General features: G+C 43.4%; 1 protein-coding gene across 2 annotated transcripts in view; it reads right to left on the bottom strand.

Annotated features, from left to right (window-relative positions):
- RAD54L2 (RAD54 like 2) overlaps positions 1–17886 on the bottom strand; it is a 68599-nt gene extending 50713 nt beyond the window's left edge. For both annotated transcript variants that reach the window (XM_062585469.1, XM_062585466.1), the window contains exon 1: positions 17798–17886. The gene's annotated coding sequence lies outside the window, so the exon portion shown is untranslated. The remainder of the gene's footprint in view (positions 1–17797) is intronic.
- Positions 17887–18499: the final 613 nt, after the last annotated feature.

Here is an 18499-nt window from a genome sequence, read left to right as displayed (position 1 = left end):
ATGTCATGAGATCTGGTGACTTCATCCACTTCTGTGCAACATCACTTTCATCACAGGACTCACCAGCACTGTAAAAACTCATATTATTTCACTAAATATTACAAATACAGTCAAGTAAGGAGGGAGGACGCAGGAGGTCCCAGTATCAAAATGCAGAGCGGAGTGGAGTCCATCCCCACCTGAGCAGGAAGGGGTAGGAGTCCTGGGTACCATCAGGAAGCCACCATGGCTTTACAGAAGCTCTTTGCCTGCTACCACACAAGCGATCCGGGCGTGGGACATTGCTCGGTTGTGACTACGTTCACATACCATACAAATCCCTTTAGAAAGGGAAGGTTTAACACTAATGCTACTACAGTGTGGAACAGTAAAGAGGATTCTGTCACCTCCCCAGCCTCCAGCCAAGCCCAGTATCTGGGACTCATCAAGATTTGTCCCTTAAAGCCTGTTTTGTAACCAAGACTTTGCACCAGTCTGGCCATAAACAAAGGATCAAGCACCCTGGCAAGTTACAAGAGGATTTGCATAGTTAAAAAAAAAAAGAAAAAGAAAGAAACAGGTATATCAAAGTGAGTGCTGCAGAAAGCTCTTCAGTATATGTATATATACATATATGTATTAATATTTTTCTGTCTTGCTGGCAAAACGGTTGTTTTGGGCCTTAAGGTTTCTCTTATGCACTCAGATCACACACCAACACTGCAACTCGGGAAGCATCTTGAAGGTATCCGCTGTTCTGCGGGGCAGGAAATCTTAGCCTTTATTTTCTCTTGTTTAACTCGCAACAGAACTAAGCAACATTAATTCCCTCCGTAAACGATGTGCTTGCTACAGGAATATTACACCAAATAATGGAAAAAGCAGCAGTCTGTAAAATTACAGATCGGAGGGGGAACCAGCATCTACATGTGCCAGACAGCCCTGCTGAGGAAGGGATGGGTGCTCCTCCCCGAAACAGGCACGCGGACTACGGATCTAGTCTTTGCCCGCGTTTCATGTGAGTATTAAGGAGCCCACTTTGGACACGCAGTAGGATTTGTGGGGAGCAGGGATCCTACACACAAGACACCAAAGGAGACGCTTTTGAAACCACTTCCAGGTGCCTTTTTTGGAGGGGCACAGGACCTGCTCTGGTTTTCTCTCGAGGATGACAAACTCCTTCCTAAGAGGCACCACAACACCAAAACCAGCCTGGATCCGGTTGTGGCCTGAAGATACAAAAACACCAAAAGCCTCTGCAAGAAGGGGTGTGAGAAACCAAACAAAATAAAGAAAGAAAGGAAGAGGAGAGCTAATCCTTTGCCTCTGCTGGCACAAGAGCGCTGGAAAGGAAGATGTGACAGTGAACATTACATAAGGCTTGGCTCCCCCTGTGATCCCGAACAAAAAGAGCTAGAGCAAGGCAGCGGCAGCATCTGCAGAGCATTACACAACACAGACTGGTGGCAGCAGCACAGACCAACCTCATCAATCAAACGCTCCACGAGCCTCCTGCGACACGATCCTTGCTCTCCTGCATTTCGGAAGAGGAAAAAACAAACGCTCTTCATAAGACGTCAACGTTCACTTCCACGCCGACTCAAGGCACTGTCCATCTCCAGACAGAGCCAGCAGAAACGGGCAAACTACTTTTGTGTTTGTATATAGAAGTGTATATACCTATTTATTATTATTGGCTAAGCAACGTTGCATTGTTTTTAAGAGCAATTTTATGTAATTACATTAAATTGGAAAGTGGATTCCTACAAATAGACTCTTTCCTTTGAAATACTCTCAGTATCCTCTCCAACAAGCCGCCCTCTCTAGAACAGTGGTTTTGGGGCTGCATAAAACTTCACGTGCTTCTTGCCTCAAATGGCCTGAAGAGTTTTGCTTCCAGTAGTTACTGGAATTCTTCTGGATTAACACCATCACAACAAAATCAAAGTTTGGTCCCTCACTTTAAACTCACTAGCTATACTTTTGGCTCTGGCAACTTCTGTATAAATGGCAATTTGTATTCCCTATTGAAGTTGAAAAGAGGACACTTTCCTTCCCCCATTCCTGTTCCTCCTTTCAAAGCAAGCAGCACTTCAACACAAAAGCCTGCTTTCAAGTTTACCTCTACAGGTTTTGCCCAGAGCATCTATTGTTGTAGAACAACCTGTGAAAGGAGCGAAATTCAGAGTCAAGATTTCAAATAAAGAGGAAAACTCAATAGTAGAACGCGGCATGTCAGTACTTCAAATGATATTTGATATATTTTATAGAGTAAATTAATTTGGGGCAAATTTGCCTCCCCTGCATTAAAGATAACCATTGACAAATTCCAAAAGATTGATTACAGAAGTCTTAAATATAGCTCATGGGAAAGCTACAGTGAAACTTTTCTTGGTAGGTGCCCAAACAATGACAAGTAGTTCAAGAAAAAAAATACAAAAATTATCTATGGCTTTGGTCACTGATAGACGACCAACATCGCTTATCTCTTTGAATGGTATCCCACAGGAAACAGGCTGATCCAGCTTATAAACAATATTTTAGTCTTCCAGACTGAGGAAAACAGCATGTTTCCTTGATGCAGAAAGGCCTACTTGATCTGGCCTGTTTTCTGAGTATCACCCCACTCACACACTCTTCTTCCTGCGCCTCCCGGAGAGGCGCATTTCATTACTGGGGAATGATTCACCTCCTTTGCCTGTGTCTCCACTCAGAAAATAGCCTTTCCCAGTAGGAGCAGTCAAGGTGCAACCTACCACCCACCACGAGACAAACGCTGCTCGCTTTTCACACTGTCACAAACGGTCCTTTGGTCCTACATCTGCATCTCACTATAAAGAGTTTCAGAGGACCGAGAGTTTGTTTTCCATGGCTCGTCTTTCTTCCTCTTCAGTGCTGGTCTTAAAATATGTTTATTTGGTTTATATAGTTTTTAGAAAAAGTCAATTTGACTTCTTACTCTACCCTTCCTCCAACAAAGAAAATTGAGAAGAGAAAACATTACTTATGCCACCTACAGTTTACCCAAGAAACTTGAACATAAGCAAAAAAAAAAAAAAAAAAAAAAAAAAGAAAGAAAAAAAAGACTGAAGTAGGAGGGAATGGAAATAAACAGTTTTGAACTCTCATGATATAAAGATGACAATTAGCATATGGTAGACCCAAATTGCTCCAGTCTGCCAAGGCATCAGACACCAGACTAATTTTTATTGGATTCCACTGTAGATTTAAAATCCATAAAAGGATTAAAAGCTATCAGAAACATGGGTTTCTTCTAGAGTCACTACCTCCAACACAACACCCTGCCTGCGTAGCCTTGGAAAAATCTGCAGTGAAGTGCCACTTCCGAAAGCCACTTTTCTGCCCGTTTCCAGAATGAACAGTTGCCAAAAGCTAGGGATCTTTGCCTTTCCCAATGAGCAAGTCAAAATAAAACAATTATAGTAATGAGTAATGGGGAGCCTTATCAATCTTCTAAAAATAATATCGTAGCACTTGTTTTGATAACGCTTAGACTTGACACTACAGGCAGCTCACATGGGAAGCAACTGGATGAAAGAGCCTCCCAGGGTTTTGTCCTTAGTAACAGGAGCACCACTTCGGTTGCGTTTTGCTGGCTCAAAACCTCCCAATGGTTTGGACAGGCCTGCAGGTGAAAACACAGCAGCTTATTGCCTCTGAGCCCAGAGCATGAAAAAACACAAAATATTATTTAAAGAACCGTTTGCATACTCACACACAAAAGTTCCACTTAGAGATAATAAGCATTATTTCAAAAGAAACCGAGCTAGGAACCTCTCACACACATACATTACACTGTTTAACCTTTAAAGAGGTGAGCACACATGAGCTCTACTTTAAAAGCAGTACAATGCAAAAGGAGACGCACAAATATTAGCATAAAAATAATATATCTTGGAGGTTGCCATAGCATTTTAGTAAACATACCCGACTGTTCTGTCCCAGCGAGCACTGCACAGTATATTCCCCTTATGAATAGCCACAAGCATATCCAGTGCTAAGACAGGAGGGTGCAACCGAGAAAGGATGTATTAGAAAATTATTATAAAACACTGTAAGGCAAATAGATACTGTGATAATAATCTAGAAAAGTAGCTAAGACTCACTGATGGCAATTGGACACAACTTGAGGATAAAAAATGTCACTGCCAAATTCCTAAATTCACTAAACTTGCATAAATGCTAGAAATGTCTTCTGCAGTCCCAGTTCCTACTGGATTGACAACACCGTATAGATACTCGTATCAACACAGAGTCCAAGATTCAAGAGGAGAAAGATGAACAGCATTCAGCTGTGATCTTCCAACAAACATAACCTATTGCTTATTTCTTCTCTCAAAAGTAAGTGCAAGCTCAATCGCTTTCCACATTTTTTTCTTGCTAAATTCATTTCGGGCTTGCGGAAGTTGCTTGATCGGCAGCTGAATCCATGGAGCAAAGGCAGAAGGATCTGCAGGCATGCCAACCTCTTCCAGAGCCCCGCTGGCACGCTACCATCCCCAGCCAAGGGGACTGTGCGTCATAAGCAGGCAGCATCCTTGCACTCAGCAATCTGCTAAAATGAATCGGGGTAGAATTTCTTACCCTATCTCAGTCTTTCTTCCTTCCCCTTCAATTATTACTAATTGAACCAAGGTTGCCAAGTTGTTTTGTTCCATCTACCCATCTGTCAAAGGACAGAAATTCTTGATCATGATTTATCTGGGCTGCACTGAGAAGTGTGAATACTAACTTTAACTTTTCTTTTGATGGGAGTTCTTGCACACAATTAATAGCATTCTCTAAGAGAGAAGAAAAATAGTTACATGGCACTTCCAGAGTGGATTTACAGGCAACACTGTCACACACCACTTAATTTCATTCAGAGTGCTCTCTCTGCAAAGGGGTGAAAGATGCAAATGGCCAAAATTAAAGACTTCCTAGAGGATGTTCTTTCTAATCGCAATCAAAGTACATATATTCATTAAAAGGTTCCACATCAGCGGCAGAGGTCAACAGTTCTGTATCTCATTTTGTTAAGATAAGCATTTTGCTGACCTGAAGTACTGATTTAGCTGAAATACATGACTTCCTTTCTTCCTTGTTTTTCAAGAGTGCAATAGCAGGTAGGAGAGGAAGGGAAAAGGCACTTCCAAGCAATTTGAGATTTTTTTTTTAAGAGAGAGTAAGGAAAAGGAATTTCTTACAGAGTTGGCATGAGTAAGCAAATGAACCTTTTCCTTAGTGTTCTGTATTCATTATTTGGGTTCTATTTCTTTTAAGTAGTTAGCTATTGTTATTACAGAATAAACAAAAACAGATCACATAATAAAGGCCTAAGCTACGCACATTCCTTGGAGAACAGGATGTAGACAGAAGCTTAAAACTGCTGGTTAGGGCAAATTCTACTACGCATCATCTCAGAAGCTCCAGAGTTAAGGGCTTCCAAAATAAGAATCAACTTCCCCAGGAAATTCTCCTCTAGAGATAACAGGGCCACATCCCAGAATCCAGGAAAAAGCAGAAGAGAGTCTCCTCCTAATGATTTTCCCCAAAATATTTCATTTCAAAACCAGCTAACTTCTTTACCCTCGAATCACCTCTATTGCATGCAATATCATTTTGCCATCCCGTTTTAATGCAATTGCTTTACTTCGTATATAGCTTATACTACATTTCATACACTGAACACATTGAAAGGCATTGATTTTGTAGGGTCCTTTTCACTCAAGTTATTGACATCTATGAATAACAATTAAAAAAAAATTATCTGATGGGACCACTCTTGCAACAACTTTTTGATATAAGAAAATATTCTCTGTATTCCCTACCCTGACATCAAGAAAAGTATTCATTCCCTGCAAAAACAATCTGACCTTTCACATTTTGTAGGCAAGGAAGTTCATGTTCGGTTGCTGGCGTGCAGCCCACAATGCGGACACTTTTTTTAAGGAAGGAATATACAACTTTTATGCAACTCCTGGGAAGGAGAAGCCACAACCTTCTTATCACACATGTTAAGCAGTGATGGTGGAAGAGTATCTAAATCCCTGCAAAGTTACACTACACCACGAATGATGCTTCTGTTTTGACATTTGTTTTCACCAGCCACTGGTACAAACAAAAAAACGCAAACACTATCTTTTGAGAAATTCGTAGAACAGCAAAAATGATAAATAGATGATGACAATCAAAAGCTGATGCTAATTCCATCATTTAGAGAGACCGTGACATAGATTGACAGTGTCAGACAGCTTTCAGATTTTACAGGCACTGAAAGGGTAATAAACATTTGGTCTTGATGAAGCTGCCCGTTTTCCCTCGGGTCAACTGCAGCTTCGAGGCCTCGGTCCCCGCTCGGCAGCAGGAGCGCTCAGACGGGCTCTGCAGCCAGCTGCTCTTCCCCGCTAGCACACCGCTTCCAAACTGTGCCAACTGCTTGCATGGCTGGGCAGCGAACCGATCCAGCCGAAAAAATAACCCGGAAGCAAAATTCAGCTCCCAAACGTAATTTGCTACAGAGCTGCACGAACAGCTGCGTAGGCACCAAGGGGAGAAGCAAGAGAAGGGTGGGAACAAGCCGCCACGGCTTGGCTGGACCGAGCTGCTGCTACTGCCCGCAGTCTTAGCGGCCTGAATGCTTAGAGGTGACAGACAGCATCTTGATTTGAGAAAGCAAGTTGGTTCTTTGTGCTTACAAACACTGATCAAAAGGATGGTGCGTGTGTCTGAGATGGGACATGAACATTCTCATACTTGACCCTCTCATTTTTCCCTTTCTTTTAAATAGTCAAGGCGTCACTGGGTGGTTTGCAGCTGTGGGCAGAGGCACCTGCTTCCGGAGTTCTTTGTTTTTTAATTGAAAAATCAATGCAATTGCCACCCAAAGGGCGAGGGCACCATAAAACAGGTCATGCAATGCAAGACTCTTGCTGTGCACTGCAAATACCCCTCTCCCCAAAGCAAGTACTTCAAAACTGCCCAGTGCTCAAAGTAAAAACCTGACAGACCTCTTCATGTAAGTTCTTAACAACATAACACATTTAATTATAGCTTCTGTGAGCAGGTCCTTGCAATTAGATGTGGGTATTGGCATTAAAAGGACAAAGAAGGGATAAAGCTCTGTTCTGGGAAGGAGGAAGATAAGGTGCCCTAACCTACAAAAACTGGTAACTAGCACTGAGAGAAATTCTTGGGGTCAGGACATCCTCACTCCTAAATGAACTCACGTAGGTCTCAAGAAAGAAACAACTATACACAGTGACAAAGGGACATGAGGCAACCTACACCATCCCTGGAACCAAGAACAGATAGGTCATTTCTTTACCCGAGGAAGAGGAATTTGCTTTTGCTGTTATACCCTTGCCTGAGATTAGGGACTAATTATTAGTACCCAAACGGAAGAAACCCCAAATCCTCCAGCTCTCTTCCTTCTTTCATTTTCATGTTCATGTTTTCATGACTCATGCTATCATGCCTAGGATAAGCAGACATCCTGAACTGTCCCGGAACGCAGACCTTTTCCAGAGATCATCTTTAGGGCCTCAGGATTTTATTTTGTTCTAGATCTCAGAAATCTTTGCTTTGCTCCCAAACCACACTTTACTACCTGCTTAGAAACTATGGCTCTTGGTACACACCGCTTCTCCACTTCAGGACTAACTTTTCCATAAGATCAGGGTCTCCTGTCCCATCCTAAGGCAGCTGTGGACTTCTGGCCATAAATATATGTTGGTATACCCAACCACTCATGCAAGCTCTCTGCTTGCTTTGTACTTATTCCACCCATTCCCTTCCCAACAGTTGAACTTCACCGAAACAGCTCAAGGGTGCTTAACCATCCTTACTATAAAATTAAGGCCTAAAAACCTTCTCTTATCTCTTCCCTTTCTAGGAATAGAGTTGCCACTCCAGAAACTCTGTCACTCGTGGTCCCCATTTTCTGACCCAGGCCACAGGTAACCCCTTCTACACCTTACGGTATCATACGCGATGGGTGAGAAGAGAAGAGACAGGCCCTCAGCAGCCGTGAGGAATTCGTCTCTCTAGTGTAGGACATAGGGAGAGATCCTTCGACACAAGAAAATAATAGGAAGTGGAAAAAAAATGGCATCTTTATTTCCTGGGTTTCACATTTCTTCTCTCCGTTTCCCCCCAAAATCACATTCCTGACTCCTGGACGATTAATTCTGGTCCCTCTCAATCTTCCCATCCTTAAATAATGAGAGAGTTTGAGTTAGCTGATATCATGCATGAGGAGCAGCAGCATAAGACTGACTAATTTCATAGAGAAATAGCCAAACACTTCCCCTCTGCCACATTCTTTTTATTGTGCTTTTGAGTATTCTAAGACAGTATACACAATCAAAAAAAATCAAGAAAGAAAACAAAAACCGAGAACCTGTAAAAGAGTTCCAAAAGCCCAGAACAGAGTAGACTTGAGTTTTGTTCGGCTAGCCTATAACAAATAAAATCTAGCTGAGCTAGATTCAGAAACGAAGGTGAGGAATCAGTATTATTTTTATTCAAAAAAACATACATCAAAGAGAACTTTCAAATCCATTTTCTTTAAAATAAAGACGTCTTTATTAAGTTTCCCTTTTTTTAAGGTAGTGTTTAAATGGAAGACTACTAATTTCTGGAAATCTTGAAGAAAAGTGCATTAGAAGTTATTTTTTGTACCTGTTGTGAGCTTAAGGAAGTCAGAAAAAATTGTTAGCTAAACTGCAGCTTCTTCATTTTCACATCTCACTTTTCCAGTTCTTATAGTGCATTTTTCCCAAGCAACACCACTTGTAGATAAAGTAGCAAGAGTTGAAAAGCTAAAGAATTCCTTTACAAGTACATGATATATAGTTTAAAGAGGATTATATTCCACAAGACTTAAAAACCGAAAGAGCCCAGTAACCGATTTAGAAATACCAGAATCATTCATTGTTTTCAGAACCATTCTGGTTTGCAGTGATTATCTACAAGGAAAAAAAAAATATATATATATATATATATATATATATAATCTCAAGAGGAAGGAGAAAAAGAAGCTAAAGCTTAAGTTTTCTTTGTGCCCTCCCAACTCTCGGCCATCCAGAATGCCATACAGAGCTCAAAAACTTTGTCTAGACTATTACCACCACACTGCCTTCCTCTTGCCAATCACTGAAATCTGAGCTACACACTGAACTGTATTAGGATGCTCCAAATGCCTTGCATTGAAGCATATTCCCGCGGGCCGGACGCAAGACTCCACCAGCCCTTCTGAGAAGCAACTACAGACAACAGTCATGGGCAAGGAGGACAAATGCAAACATGGGGAGGGACTTTCAACCTTGAAACACCTCTAGAACAGAAGCAGATAAAAGCAACTAAAGAGAAGCCAGAAGATCACACTTTTTACACACATCATCACAGCCTAGAAGGACTCATTTAAAGATTACAAGTAAAGACAGATTGTTAATTTATAACGACTTTCAGCCCTCTTTCCTTCCTGCCTTCTACTCATCAGTAAAATGGTTCAGATGAGGTAACACTACGGAGAGCGAGAGAGACACTCCCTCTACCGCACAAGGAACTTCAGAGATGAAAATATAAACGGCTTCCCTCAACAGAAGGGTTTTATCTGTAGGTCTCACTGCACAGGAGATCCCATAAGTGCAAAGACAAGAACACAAGACCTTTCTCCTCTTGATGACATTTAATATAAGCAGTAGCGGGGGAAAGGTAGCTCTTGGCTGGAAAAGGCTCAGAGGAGGCATCCTCTTCCAGCAGGATAGTCTCTTCTAGTGATAAGAAAGGGTCATTCACTGCAGCACTTGCCCTTCCCCAAAACCAAACTTGCTGAACATACACAGTATGTCTGATGCTTCCTAGAAACAACACCTTTACTGCACAAACACTGCACAGTGTATGCATCCTTTTCCTACCAAAGTCTAGGAAGCACCTGGGGAAAAGGGCATCATCCAGCAGTAATCTGCCATAGCCAAAGCATCCAGCTTCCGAAGGCTGCACTTCGCATGGCCCTTCTGCCGTCACACATCTGGGCACCGGCTCGTCCTGTGACGGGGGAAGAGATCGAGATGTCTGGAAAGGTGGTTACCAGGAGCAGCCGGCTGTCACTCCCACTCTCGTTCCCACCTCACTGCTAGAGTAGCTTAGTAAAACAAGCCAAACCTACTGTCTGATGGGATGCTAGGCCTACAAGCCTTCATCTCCGTAATGGCTGAGGATGTCTGAGGATGTTTTTATTTTTTTCTACATCCTTTACGATTTTGGCAGAGAGGACAAAACGGAAACCATTCTTTTTGATGAAAAAGGAACATGCTAATTTCATTCTGGCACTGCTTGATAAAGCAAAGAGCAGACACAAAACAACATCCCATCCTTGTGCATTGATTCACGCTCCAAGCTACCTCTGAAGCCATGAGCGTGTGCAATTTCTTCCCCCAGTGAAAAAGTAATTTCTGCAGAATAAAGTGACTTAGTCCCCCACACTCACACTATAAAGCTTCTCTCTCACAAGTGGTAAGTAGACTTCTTAAGAGTATATTAGCAGATGTATCAGATTTTTGAGGAAAAATATTGGGGAAGGCATTCTGGTTTGTTCAAGTAATGAAACAGTCAATCTCCTTCCCTATTCTCAAAAATCACAGTGCTTCCAGAAGAAAAGAGGCCACAAACATTCGATTTCATTCAAATATATGGTTCATGTAAGTGCACTTATTCCCTTGACAGAAAATGCATCCTTAATAGATTTAAAGGAGCCCTATAAATGAACAACTATCATAATCAGATCATTTGACTAACTCCAGTTTGGGCCAAAAGAAACACTTTGCCAGAGCACAATTAGGCGAGATCTGTTGGCAAGTCCTAATACTCCTGTACCAAGACCCAACACCTTATGTTTCACTAATGCATGTATCTTGAAAGATATTTTAGCTTAACCTGCTGACTTCAAGAGATGGAGCCATCCTAATTTCCCTTAATAAGTACAAGCATCTTCTGAAGGCTTCAGTGATTAATCACATCCATTGTTAACAATCTGTGCCTTTTTTCTAATTTAAAATATTTTTTTTTCCTTCCAGACATTAAGTGCTATCATATCTTTCTCCACTAAATCAAAGAGCCCTTTGGTACACAGTCTATTCTGCCTAAAGAAAATTGAGAAAATTTAAATTCCTTGTAATAAGCTAAAGGAACTGAGCACTTTAAAAAAAGTTTTATAACAAGCAACTTAGACACTCAAGTAATTTTTGAATCATTCAACATCTTCCTTTCTTTCAAAAATCTCTTTAAAAACACTAACATTAAAGCTGGTCAAAATATTCCTAAACCAATTTCACTTCTGTATCCCTATTCAGTACTTCCTGCTTAAACATCTAACCATGGATGTAAACTGCGATTAACAAAGCAATTAGTTTGTTTATAATAGCCCTCACTCATACAATATTACTCAGAGGATTCGCATACCATCGCGTATCTGCTGTGACCCCCTCCATCCTTTCCAAGGTCACTGCTTTCTGGAAGCAAACTTCCTCATTCTAGAGCTAGTGGCTCCAGTTTCCCTGCAAAAAGTGTAACATTGTGCTGAGACTCTATAAAAGCATTTTTGTCTGCATTAGACCCAGTTAACCAAACAATTCAGGGGACACTGCACAGCTGGCACTCCTTCTTCACGCTTCACTGCTCCATTAATGTTAATGTGAAATCAAAGCTGATCAAAATTTGTGGATTATGTATTCTTCCAGGCCACTGATAAAATACTACAAAGGACCAGACCTACTATAAATCCCTGAAAAATCTTCCATTCCTATTCTGTTTCCCACATCTATTTTTGCAGATCAAGGCTGTTGACTCACTGACCATAAATGAAATCATATCTGTTGAACAAGATTCATTTTTCAACAGCACCCTCTGTGATTAGTATTAGAGAAATAACGAGGCCATAATTATCATATAAACCTATACATATACATATATAGGGTGTGTACACATATATACATTTGACGCTAGTGTTTCAATCACAAGTTTTTTGATCATCCAGAGCACTGGCAGAACATTGACACTGATCAGCGATCTAGCAGTTGCCTTTATTTCAATAATTTTGAGTGAAACCTATCTCCACTCCCCCCTCAGTCAATCCCATTTTGAGTAGCATCCTGTTCTCCAAGTTGCTTCAGCAGTCTCTAAGAGCACCTCCATCCCACAATCCTTTTCCAGGCTTTGTCAGGCTCTCACATTTAAGTGTTTTCTTGGGTTGCATGTTTTTTGGTGTTTGGCTTTTTACATACTGGCCTTTGAGCGTCACACACAGCTAGACCAGTTTGCAAAATATCAACAGAGTTTGCCAATCTATTTATTCTAGACTTGACGGCTCCAAACATAACAACCCACGTTCAATCGACACCGATAGGCTGGACAAGACTAAGTGTCTACAAGACTGAAGAAAATCTTTGATGAATTATCATCTCTAAAACATTATTTCCACAGTCCTGACGGGCTAGAAGAGCCTTCTTCACAAGTCAAAATTCTAGGCAGAAATATTCATTAACAAAGAAAGAAGGTGCAAGTGAGGTTTATGTTCCCTCCACCATGTTTCAATTACTTTCCATACTGCGCTTGCCCTACAAACTCTCTCTTTGTATTTGATCAGTCATATTGGGCAAGTAACGGAAGGACTCTGCAGCTTCTGTTAATCAATTCTGTCCCTGTATAGCTCCAGTTCTTTGTTAATTAGATCAAGCTAGCTCTCCGCAGAGAATGCCAGAGCAATGTTATCTGCCTGTAATCTGCCAAATCATGACAAAAACCTCTTTAATTGCTTTTATAAGTTTAGTGCCTCTCTTGTTATGTAAAGCATGATGTGTTTTGCATGTTAGGCCTTGATCAAAGTCCTCCTCATGTTCAGTGCAAGCTTCAAAGTATTTCTAACACCAGAAAGCAGATGGATATATTGAGCTTTTCCAACTTCAATTTTCTATTTATCTGCCAGCAAAAGGCCACTACTGTAGAACTCATTAATGGCAGAAGAGTCCTTCTGTCAATATGCCTGCTCCTTGGCTAGAAATTTCAGTTACAGCAGTCTAAAGGGCTTTTGCCACTCTACTGCACCTACCAAAGCTCAGTCTGACTGTGTGAGCACATAAGGACGAGGACAGGGTCACACCGCTTACTGACAGAGGTAGGCTGGATGAAAGTTAACGGCAGGGGAGGCACATGGTCTTGCTAGGATACGCATATTATCATCGAGAAGCTGGCTCATCTTACCTACTCTCCTCTTTTTCAAGTAGGTATTTAAAAAGTCAACAGTAACCACACTTTGCAGTGCAAAAATTTTTCCTGGGCTTTACAACAGCAGTAGAAGGTACTCTTTACGAGTTTTGAATACTGCATTCAGTATTTATTTGACAAGTCACACTGACAGCATCTAACACATTTCTTCAGCTTCATTTCAAAGCAACTAGCTAAAAATCTTCCCCTTAAGATTTCTGCATCCCTGAATGATATCTTGAGTCATTAAGTTATTCAGCACTTTTTCTCTCAAGCATGGAATCAATACTTGCTCTAGACAAATGCATACCAACCTTTAATTCTTTTCAGATGTTTGAATAACCAATTTCCACTAATTCTTCCTCTCACTCTGTTTCTGCATTCAAACTTGCAGATACACCTGCAGAACAGTAAGTCTGGGATAAGCTGAAAGGCCACCCTACACTGCTCCAAATCACTGCTCCTACTTACACCTCTTGGGGTATACTAAAAATGGTGTTCTTAAATCTGACGGATGTAATTTTTTTTAAAAAGATGAGTTCTAGTTACCTTCCAAATGCCACAAGACTTTTGGAGGTGTCAGACTGACCCAGACTCCAGCATTCACACTGAGTACAAATCAGATCTAAATTATCACAATCACATTGAGGTTACAATTGCACTTAAGTCTCACCTGCAGGATTAAACTGTCACTTTGCTATACTGTTTTAGATATAAAATTGAGTCAGTATTATATCCAACCCTCAAGAATTTCTAAAAGCACAATTTTCTATGCTTTAAGGTATTTTTCTTGGTAAGTTTTGCATCTTCATGGCTAAAAAGAGTATACATCTTTTCATAGTTTTTTTCCCACAACTTGTTTCAACTTCAACACTCTGTTAGCAAATATGCACAATTAATACTTGGTGGCTAACATATATTAATTATTAATCAGCAGCTTTGTAATATTATTAGAATGAGAACTCATCATCTAGCTATTTTTTAAAAAAATGACTAAAAAAACAACCATATTCTGAGAAGTCCAACCAGCTTCTCACCTTCCATTTCAACGATTTTTCCCCCCTCTCTCACAGCTACTGATAACTCTACCTTCTTCTTTCTCACAGCATATGAGAGTTTATTTCACCAACTAATTCTATCCCTTACTCACACACACACAAAAAAATGGGTTATTGCATCAACCCCCTTCATCTTTAAGGCTCTGTTTCTTAATAAACATAAAATCCTAGAAACTAAACCTAAGATTTCTAAAAGTTAAATAGGATATGAAGTCTCTATTCATAGCTTCAAATTTCCTAAATATCAGATTCTATATATCCTATTCTACAAATCTGAATCTTTGTATTGATTTCTATGAGTCCTGTGTTTTTGCAAATGCTTTATGAACACCAGTTTGGAAAAAGAGTCACAACTTTCCATAAATTCTTCTATTTATATAGAGCTAAGAAAGTTGCTTAACACAACAAATTCCTGTCTTGCAAGAAGCATTCTCTGAAACAAGCCCAGATATTAACTTAACATACATGCCAGTCAAAAATACTAGATAAAAAATATTCTACATAAACAGAAAAACACAGATCTCAAAATTATTTCTGTCCCAAGTATCTCCAGTGATATCAAAAGGTAAGGTAATTAAACTCTGTGGAGACTAAATCCACCAGAATCAAGCTCAAAACAAGCAACTCTGTTAGCAGAGAATATTTCTCCTGCAAAATTTCTCTCACTTTACACATTATTACATGTTTATATTCTGGATTCAAATGTCATCAAACAGGATTCAACACAATCCTCATGGGAAAAGTCCCATTTCAATAACACTCCCTCTTATCCTAGTAACCTGATCACATCTCAAAGAAGTACTTGACACAATGCAACTTTGAGAAACAAAGTCAAGACACAGCAACAGACAGACCTGCTGGCCAAGAAGCACAGCCAGTCCACGTATGGGCGGAACAGCAGTAGAACAGTTCGGAAAGGCCAGGTAGTCAACAGTCACCACCAGCAACAACTGGAATTTGTGTGCAAGTATGGAAGAACTACCGCTCCCTGCTGCAGAAGGTATAACTTGATGTGTGTATGTATGTATACACACATCTGTATATACATACACACATGCCAGGCCCTTCTCAGAGCTGCAGAAAGATGAGAGACAATGGCTGTGTGTAGGCATATATTTGTATATATAGACACCATATATATGTATATATACACACATACACATAAAATGTAAGGCATGGGGGACAGTAAGCTAAACATGAGTCAGCAGTGTGCCCCGGCAGGGATGAAGGCTAACAGCACGCTGGGCTGTATCAACAGGAGTATAGCCAGTTGATCAAGGGACATGATTATTCCTTTTTACCCGGCACTTTTTAGACCACATCTGAAAATACCAAGTGCAGCTTTGGACCCACCAGTACATGCAGATGAACTGGGGTAAAATCAGCAGAGTGCCACCAAGATGTTCAGTGGGCTGGAGCACTTGCGCTGTGAGGAGACACTGCGGGAGCTGGGCTTGTTCAGACCAGAGAAGAAAAGGCTCTGGAGGTGGGTTTGCTGATAGTAGCCTTTCAGTACCTACACAGAAGTTATTCAGAAGATGGAAACAGGCTCTGCACAAAGGCCCATGGAAGGAGGACTAGAGACAGCGGTCAAAAACAGAAGCAGCAGAGGCTCTGACCAGATATAAAGAAAAGGTCCTTCCCTGTGAAGACAGTCAAGCACTGGAGCAGGCCCAGAGACTGAAGAATCTTTGTCCTTGGAGGATTTAAGATCTGACTGAACAAAGCCCTGAACAACCTGGTCTGAACTCAATGTTGACCCTGCTTTGTGCACCTGAGGTCTTTTCCAACTTGAACTATACAAAGAAATCAATTTTGATTTAGAGAACACTAGCATGACCTATTACAATTTTAAATGACAGATTACACCTTTCAACTCACCGCCAAAATACATCCGCTATCAAGATGAGACAGAAAACATCTTGTTGGGCTTTTTCCCCCAAAAGAACACCATTGTTCCAGTTCAAAACAAGATCTGCAATACTTTCCAATATCAAAATTAAATTTTCCATAGGCTTAAGGGATAAAAAGTTACCAGTTACCCAGATGTAGTACCATGAGATCACAGAGGCTAAATGTGCAACCTTATTGGGAGGGCAGAAGTGGGTTTTCAATCTGAGGCTGTGTTAACCCAGAAAACATCATATACCACATTCAGAATACTTCTTCCTCAAAGCAGCAACTGCATTTTTCTTGAAAACCTCATATGCAGAAACTATCAACCATGAATAACTGCTACACTGAGATGCTGATAAGCACAAAGGACAAGACACTATGAATCTTCCTGAAGCCAACTTAGACCCCTCACATCAGAAGCACCTGTAGTGTGGTAGTCTAAGCCAGCTGTTTTGTTTTCATCCCTCTGCTGGATGCTACCAGCCCTAGAGTAGAACTGCCAAAGCAAAGCCCGTTTATTCTGAACTGATTGATTTTGCATCAAAGCAGACAGCGACTGCTCACAAGGTCCATTACTCTCAGTTCATGAGAGGAGGAGAACTACCACCTCCAACAAGGCTGAAGGAAGATCTTCAACCACTAGAGAAGTTTCTGCAGTGACTGACTACAGGCTAAGTGATTATTCACTAAAGCACAATACCTGAATAACCACACAAAGAATATCTAACGTTCAGAAATTAAAAACAATAAAAGGGGAAAAAAGCGCTCCATTCTTTCCTTTTAAAGATCTTTTTTGGCAATAAAAATTGCAGTTCTCAGCAAACCTGCAAATAGACTAAAGTGATGTAGTGAGAGAATAACTTTTTGAAGCACCGAGAGTTTTTTTTTAAAAAAAAAAAAAAAAAAAAAAAAAAACTATGAAGGGGCAGGAGAAGAAATCAACCGAGTTTAAAAGCAGCTCCCGAACCGTAGCACCTAGTACCTAGTAGCTAGACGTCAATACAAGCACCAGTGAAAAAAGTAACCCTTAAATGACTCAACAGAGGAACTTAAAAAAAAAAAAAAAAAAAAACGGCGGTGAGGGGGAGAGCGAGCAGCCCGACAAGCAGCCTGCTCCCTCCAAAGCTTTTCCTCACGAATATCGCACGGAAACTGAATTATCGCATCACGGGGGTTTACCCGATCTTCAGCGCTGTTGTTTAGCCCCAGCGCGAGCGAGAGAAACACCGAGACTGCCAGGCTAGGGCAGGCCCGAGCGCGCCGGCGGCGACCTGCTCCCGGCCCCGGCGGAGACGCGAGACCCCCGGGGAGGCAGCGCCCCGCCGCCCCCAGGCGCGGCGGCGGCGTGCGCCGCCCGGGAGGCGGGCAGGGGCCGCCGCCGCTCCGAGGCCGCGGAGGCCAGGCGCTCCGCCGCCGCCGGGCCTCGGCCCGGGCCTCGCCCCCCGCCGCCTCGCCTCGCCTGGCGGCCGTTACGCCGCCCCCCCCCGCCCGCCCCCGCCGGAGCCCGGCGGCCGCCGCTCCTCACGCCCCGCCGCCGGGGCCCGCCCCTCCGCGGCCCGCTCCCATTGTGGCGGCGGCCCCGCCGCGCCGCGGGCTCTCACCTCGGCCGGCGGTAGGGTGGGGTGAGGGGGGCCGCGGTGGCGGCGCCCCGGCGCTGCCTGCCAGCCGCCCGCCCGCCTCCCTGCTCGCCTCGCCGCTCAGCCGCCGCCGCCGCCGCCGCTCGGGGGCCGCATCACCCAGCGTCCGGTCCCCCCCACCCCCCGCCGGAGCAGCCGCAGGATCCCCCGGGCAGCAACAGGCGCCGCCGCCGCAAAGGTTCCGCAGGGCGGAGGAAAGGTTCCCCCCGCCCCCGCGGGCCCGGGGCGGCGGCCGAGGCGGGCGCGGGGCGACCCCCCCCCCCGCCCCCTTCACTGGGGGAGGCGGCGGCGGCGCCCAGCCCCGAGGGAGCCGCGCCCGGCCCGGCCCGGCCGGGCCGCAGCGCCAGGCCCGCGGCGCCGGGGGACGGCGGGGCCCCGCTGGCCGCCGCCTGACGGCCGCGCTCACTTACGGGCCTGCGGCGGGGCTGCTCGGCGGCGCCGGGGCCCGGCCGCATGCTGGAGTCGCGCAGGCCCCATCCGCCCTCCGCCTCAGCGCAGGGCCCCGCGGCCGCGGCGCGCCCGGCGGCAGCTGCCCGGGCCCGGCCGCCGCGCAGCCGGGGAGCGGCGGGCGGTCACCGAGCGCGACGCTTGAAGCCCATCTAGGGGCTGGACCTGGTAGTGTCAGGCTGCTGCTTCGCAGCCTCGGCGCCGAGGCCTCCCCGCCGC

Source organism: Rhea pennata, chromosome 12 (assembly GCF_028389875.1).
Source record: "Rhea pennata isolate bPtePen1 chromosome 12, bPtePen1.pri, whole genome shotgun sequence".
In the NCBI taxonomy this organism is placed as follows: Eukaryota; Metazoa; Chordata; class Aves; order Rheiformes; family Rheidae; genus Rhea; species Rhea pennata.
Note: the sequence above shows the minus strand (reverse complement) of the source record. Positions and strands in the feature narration are given on the sequence as shown.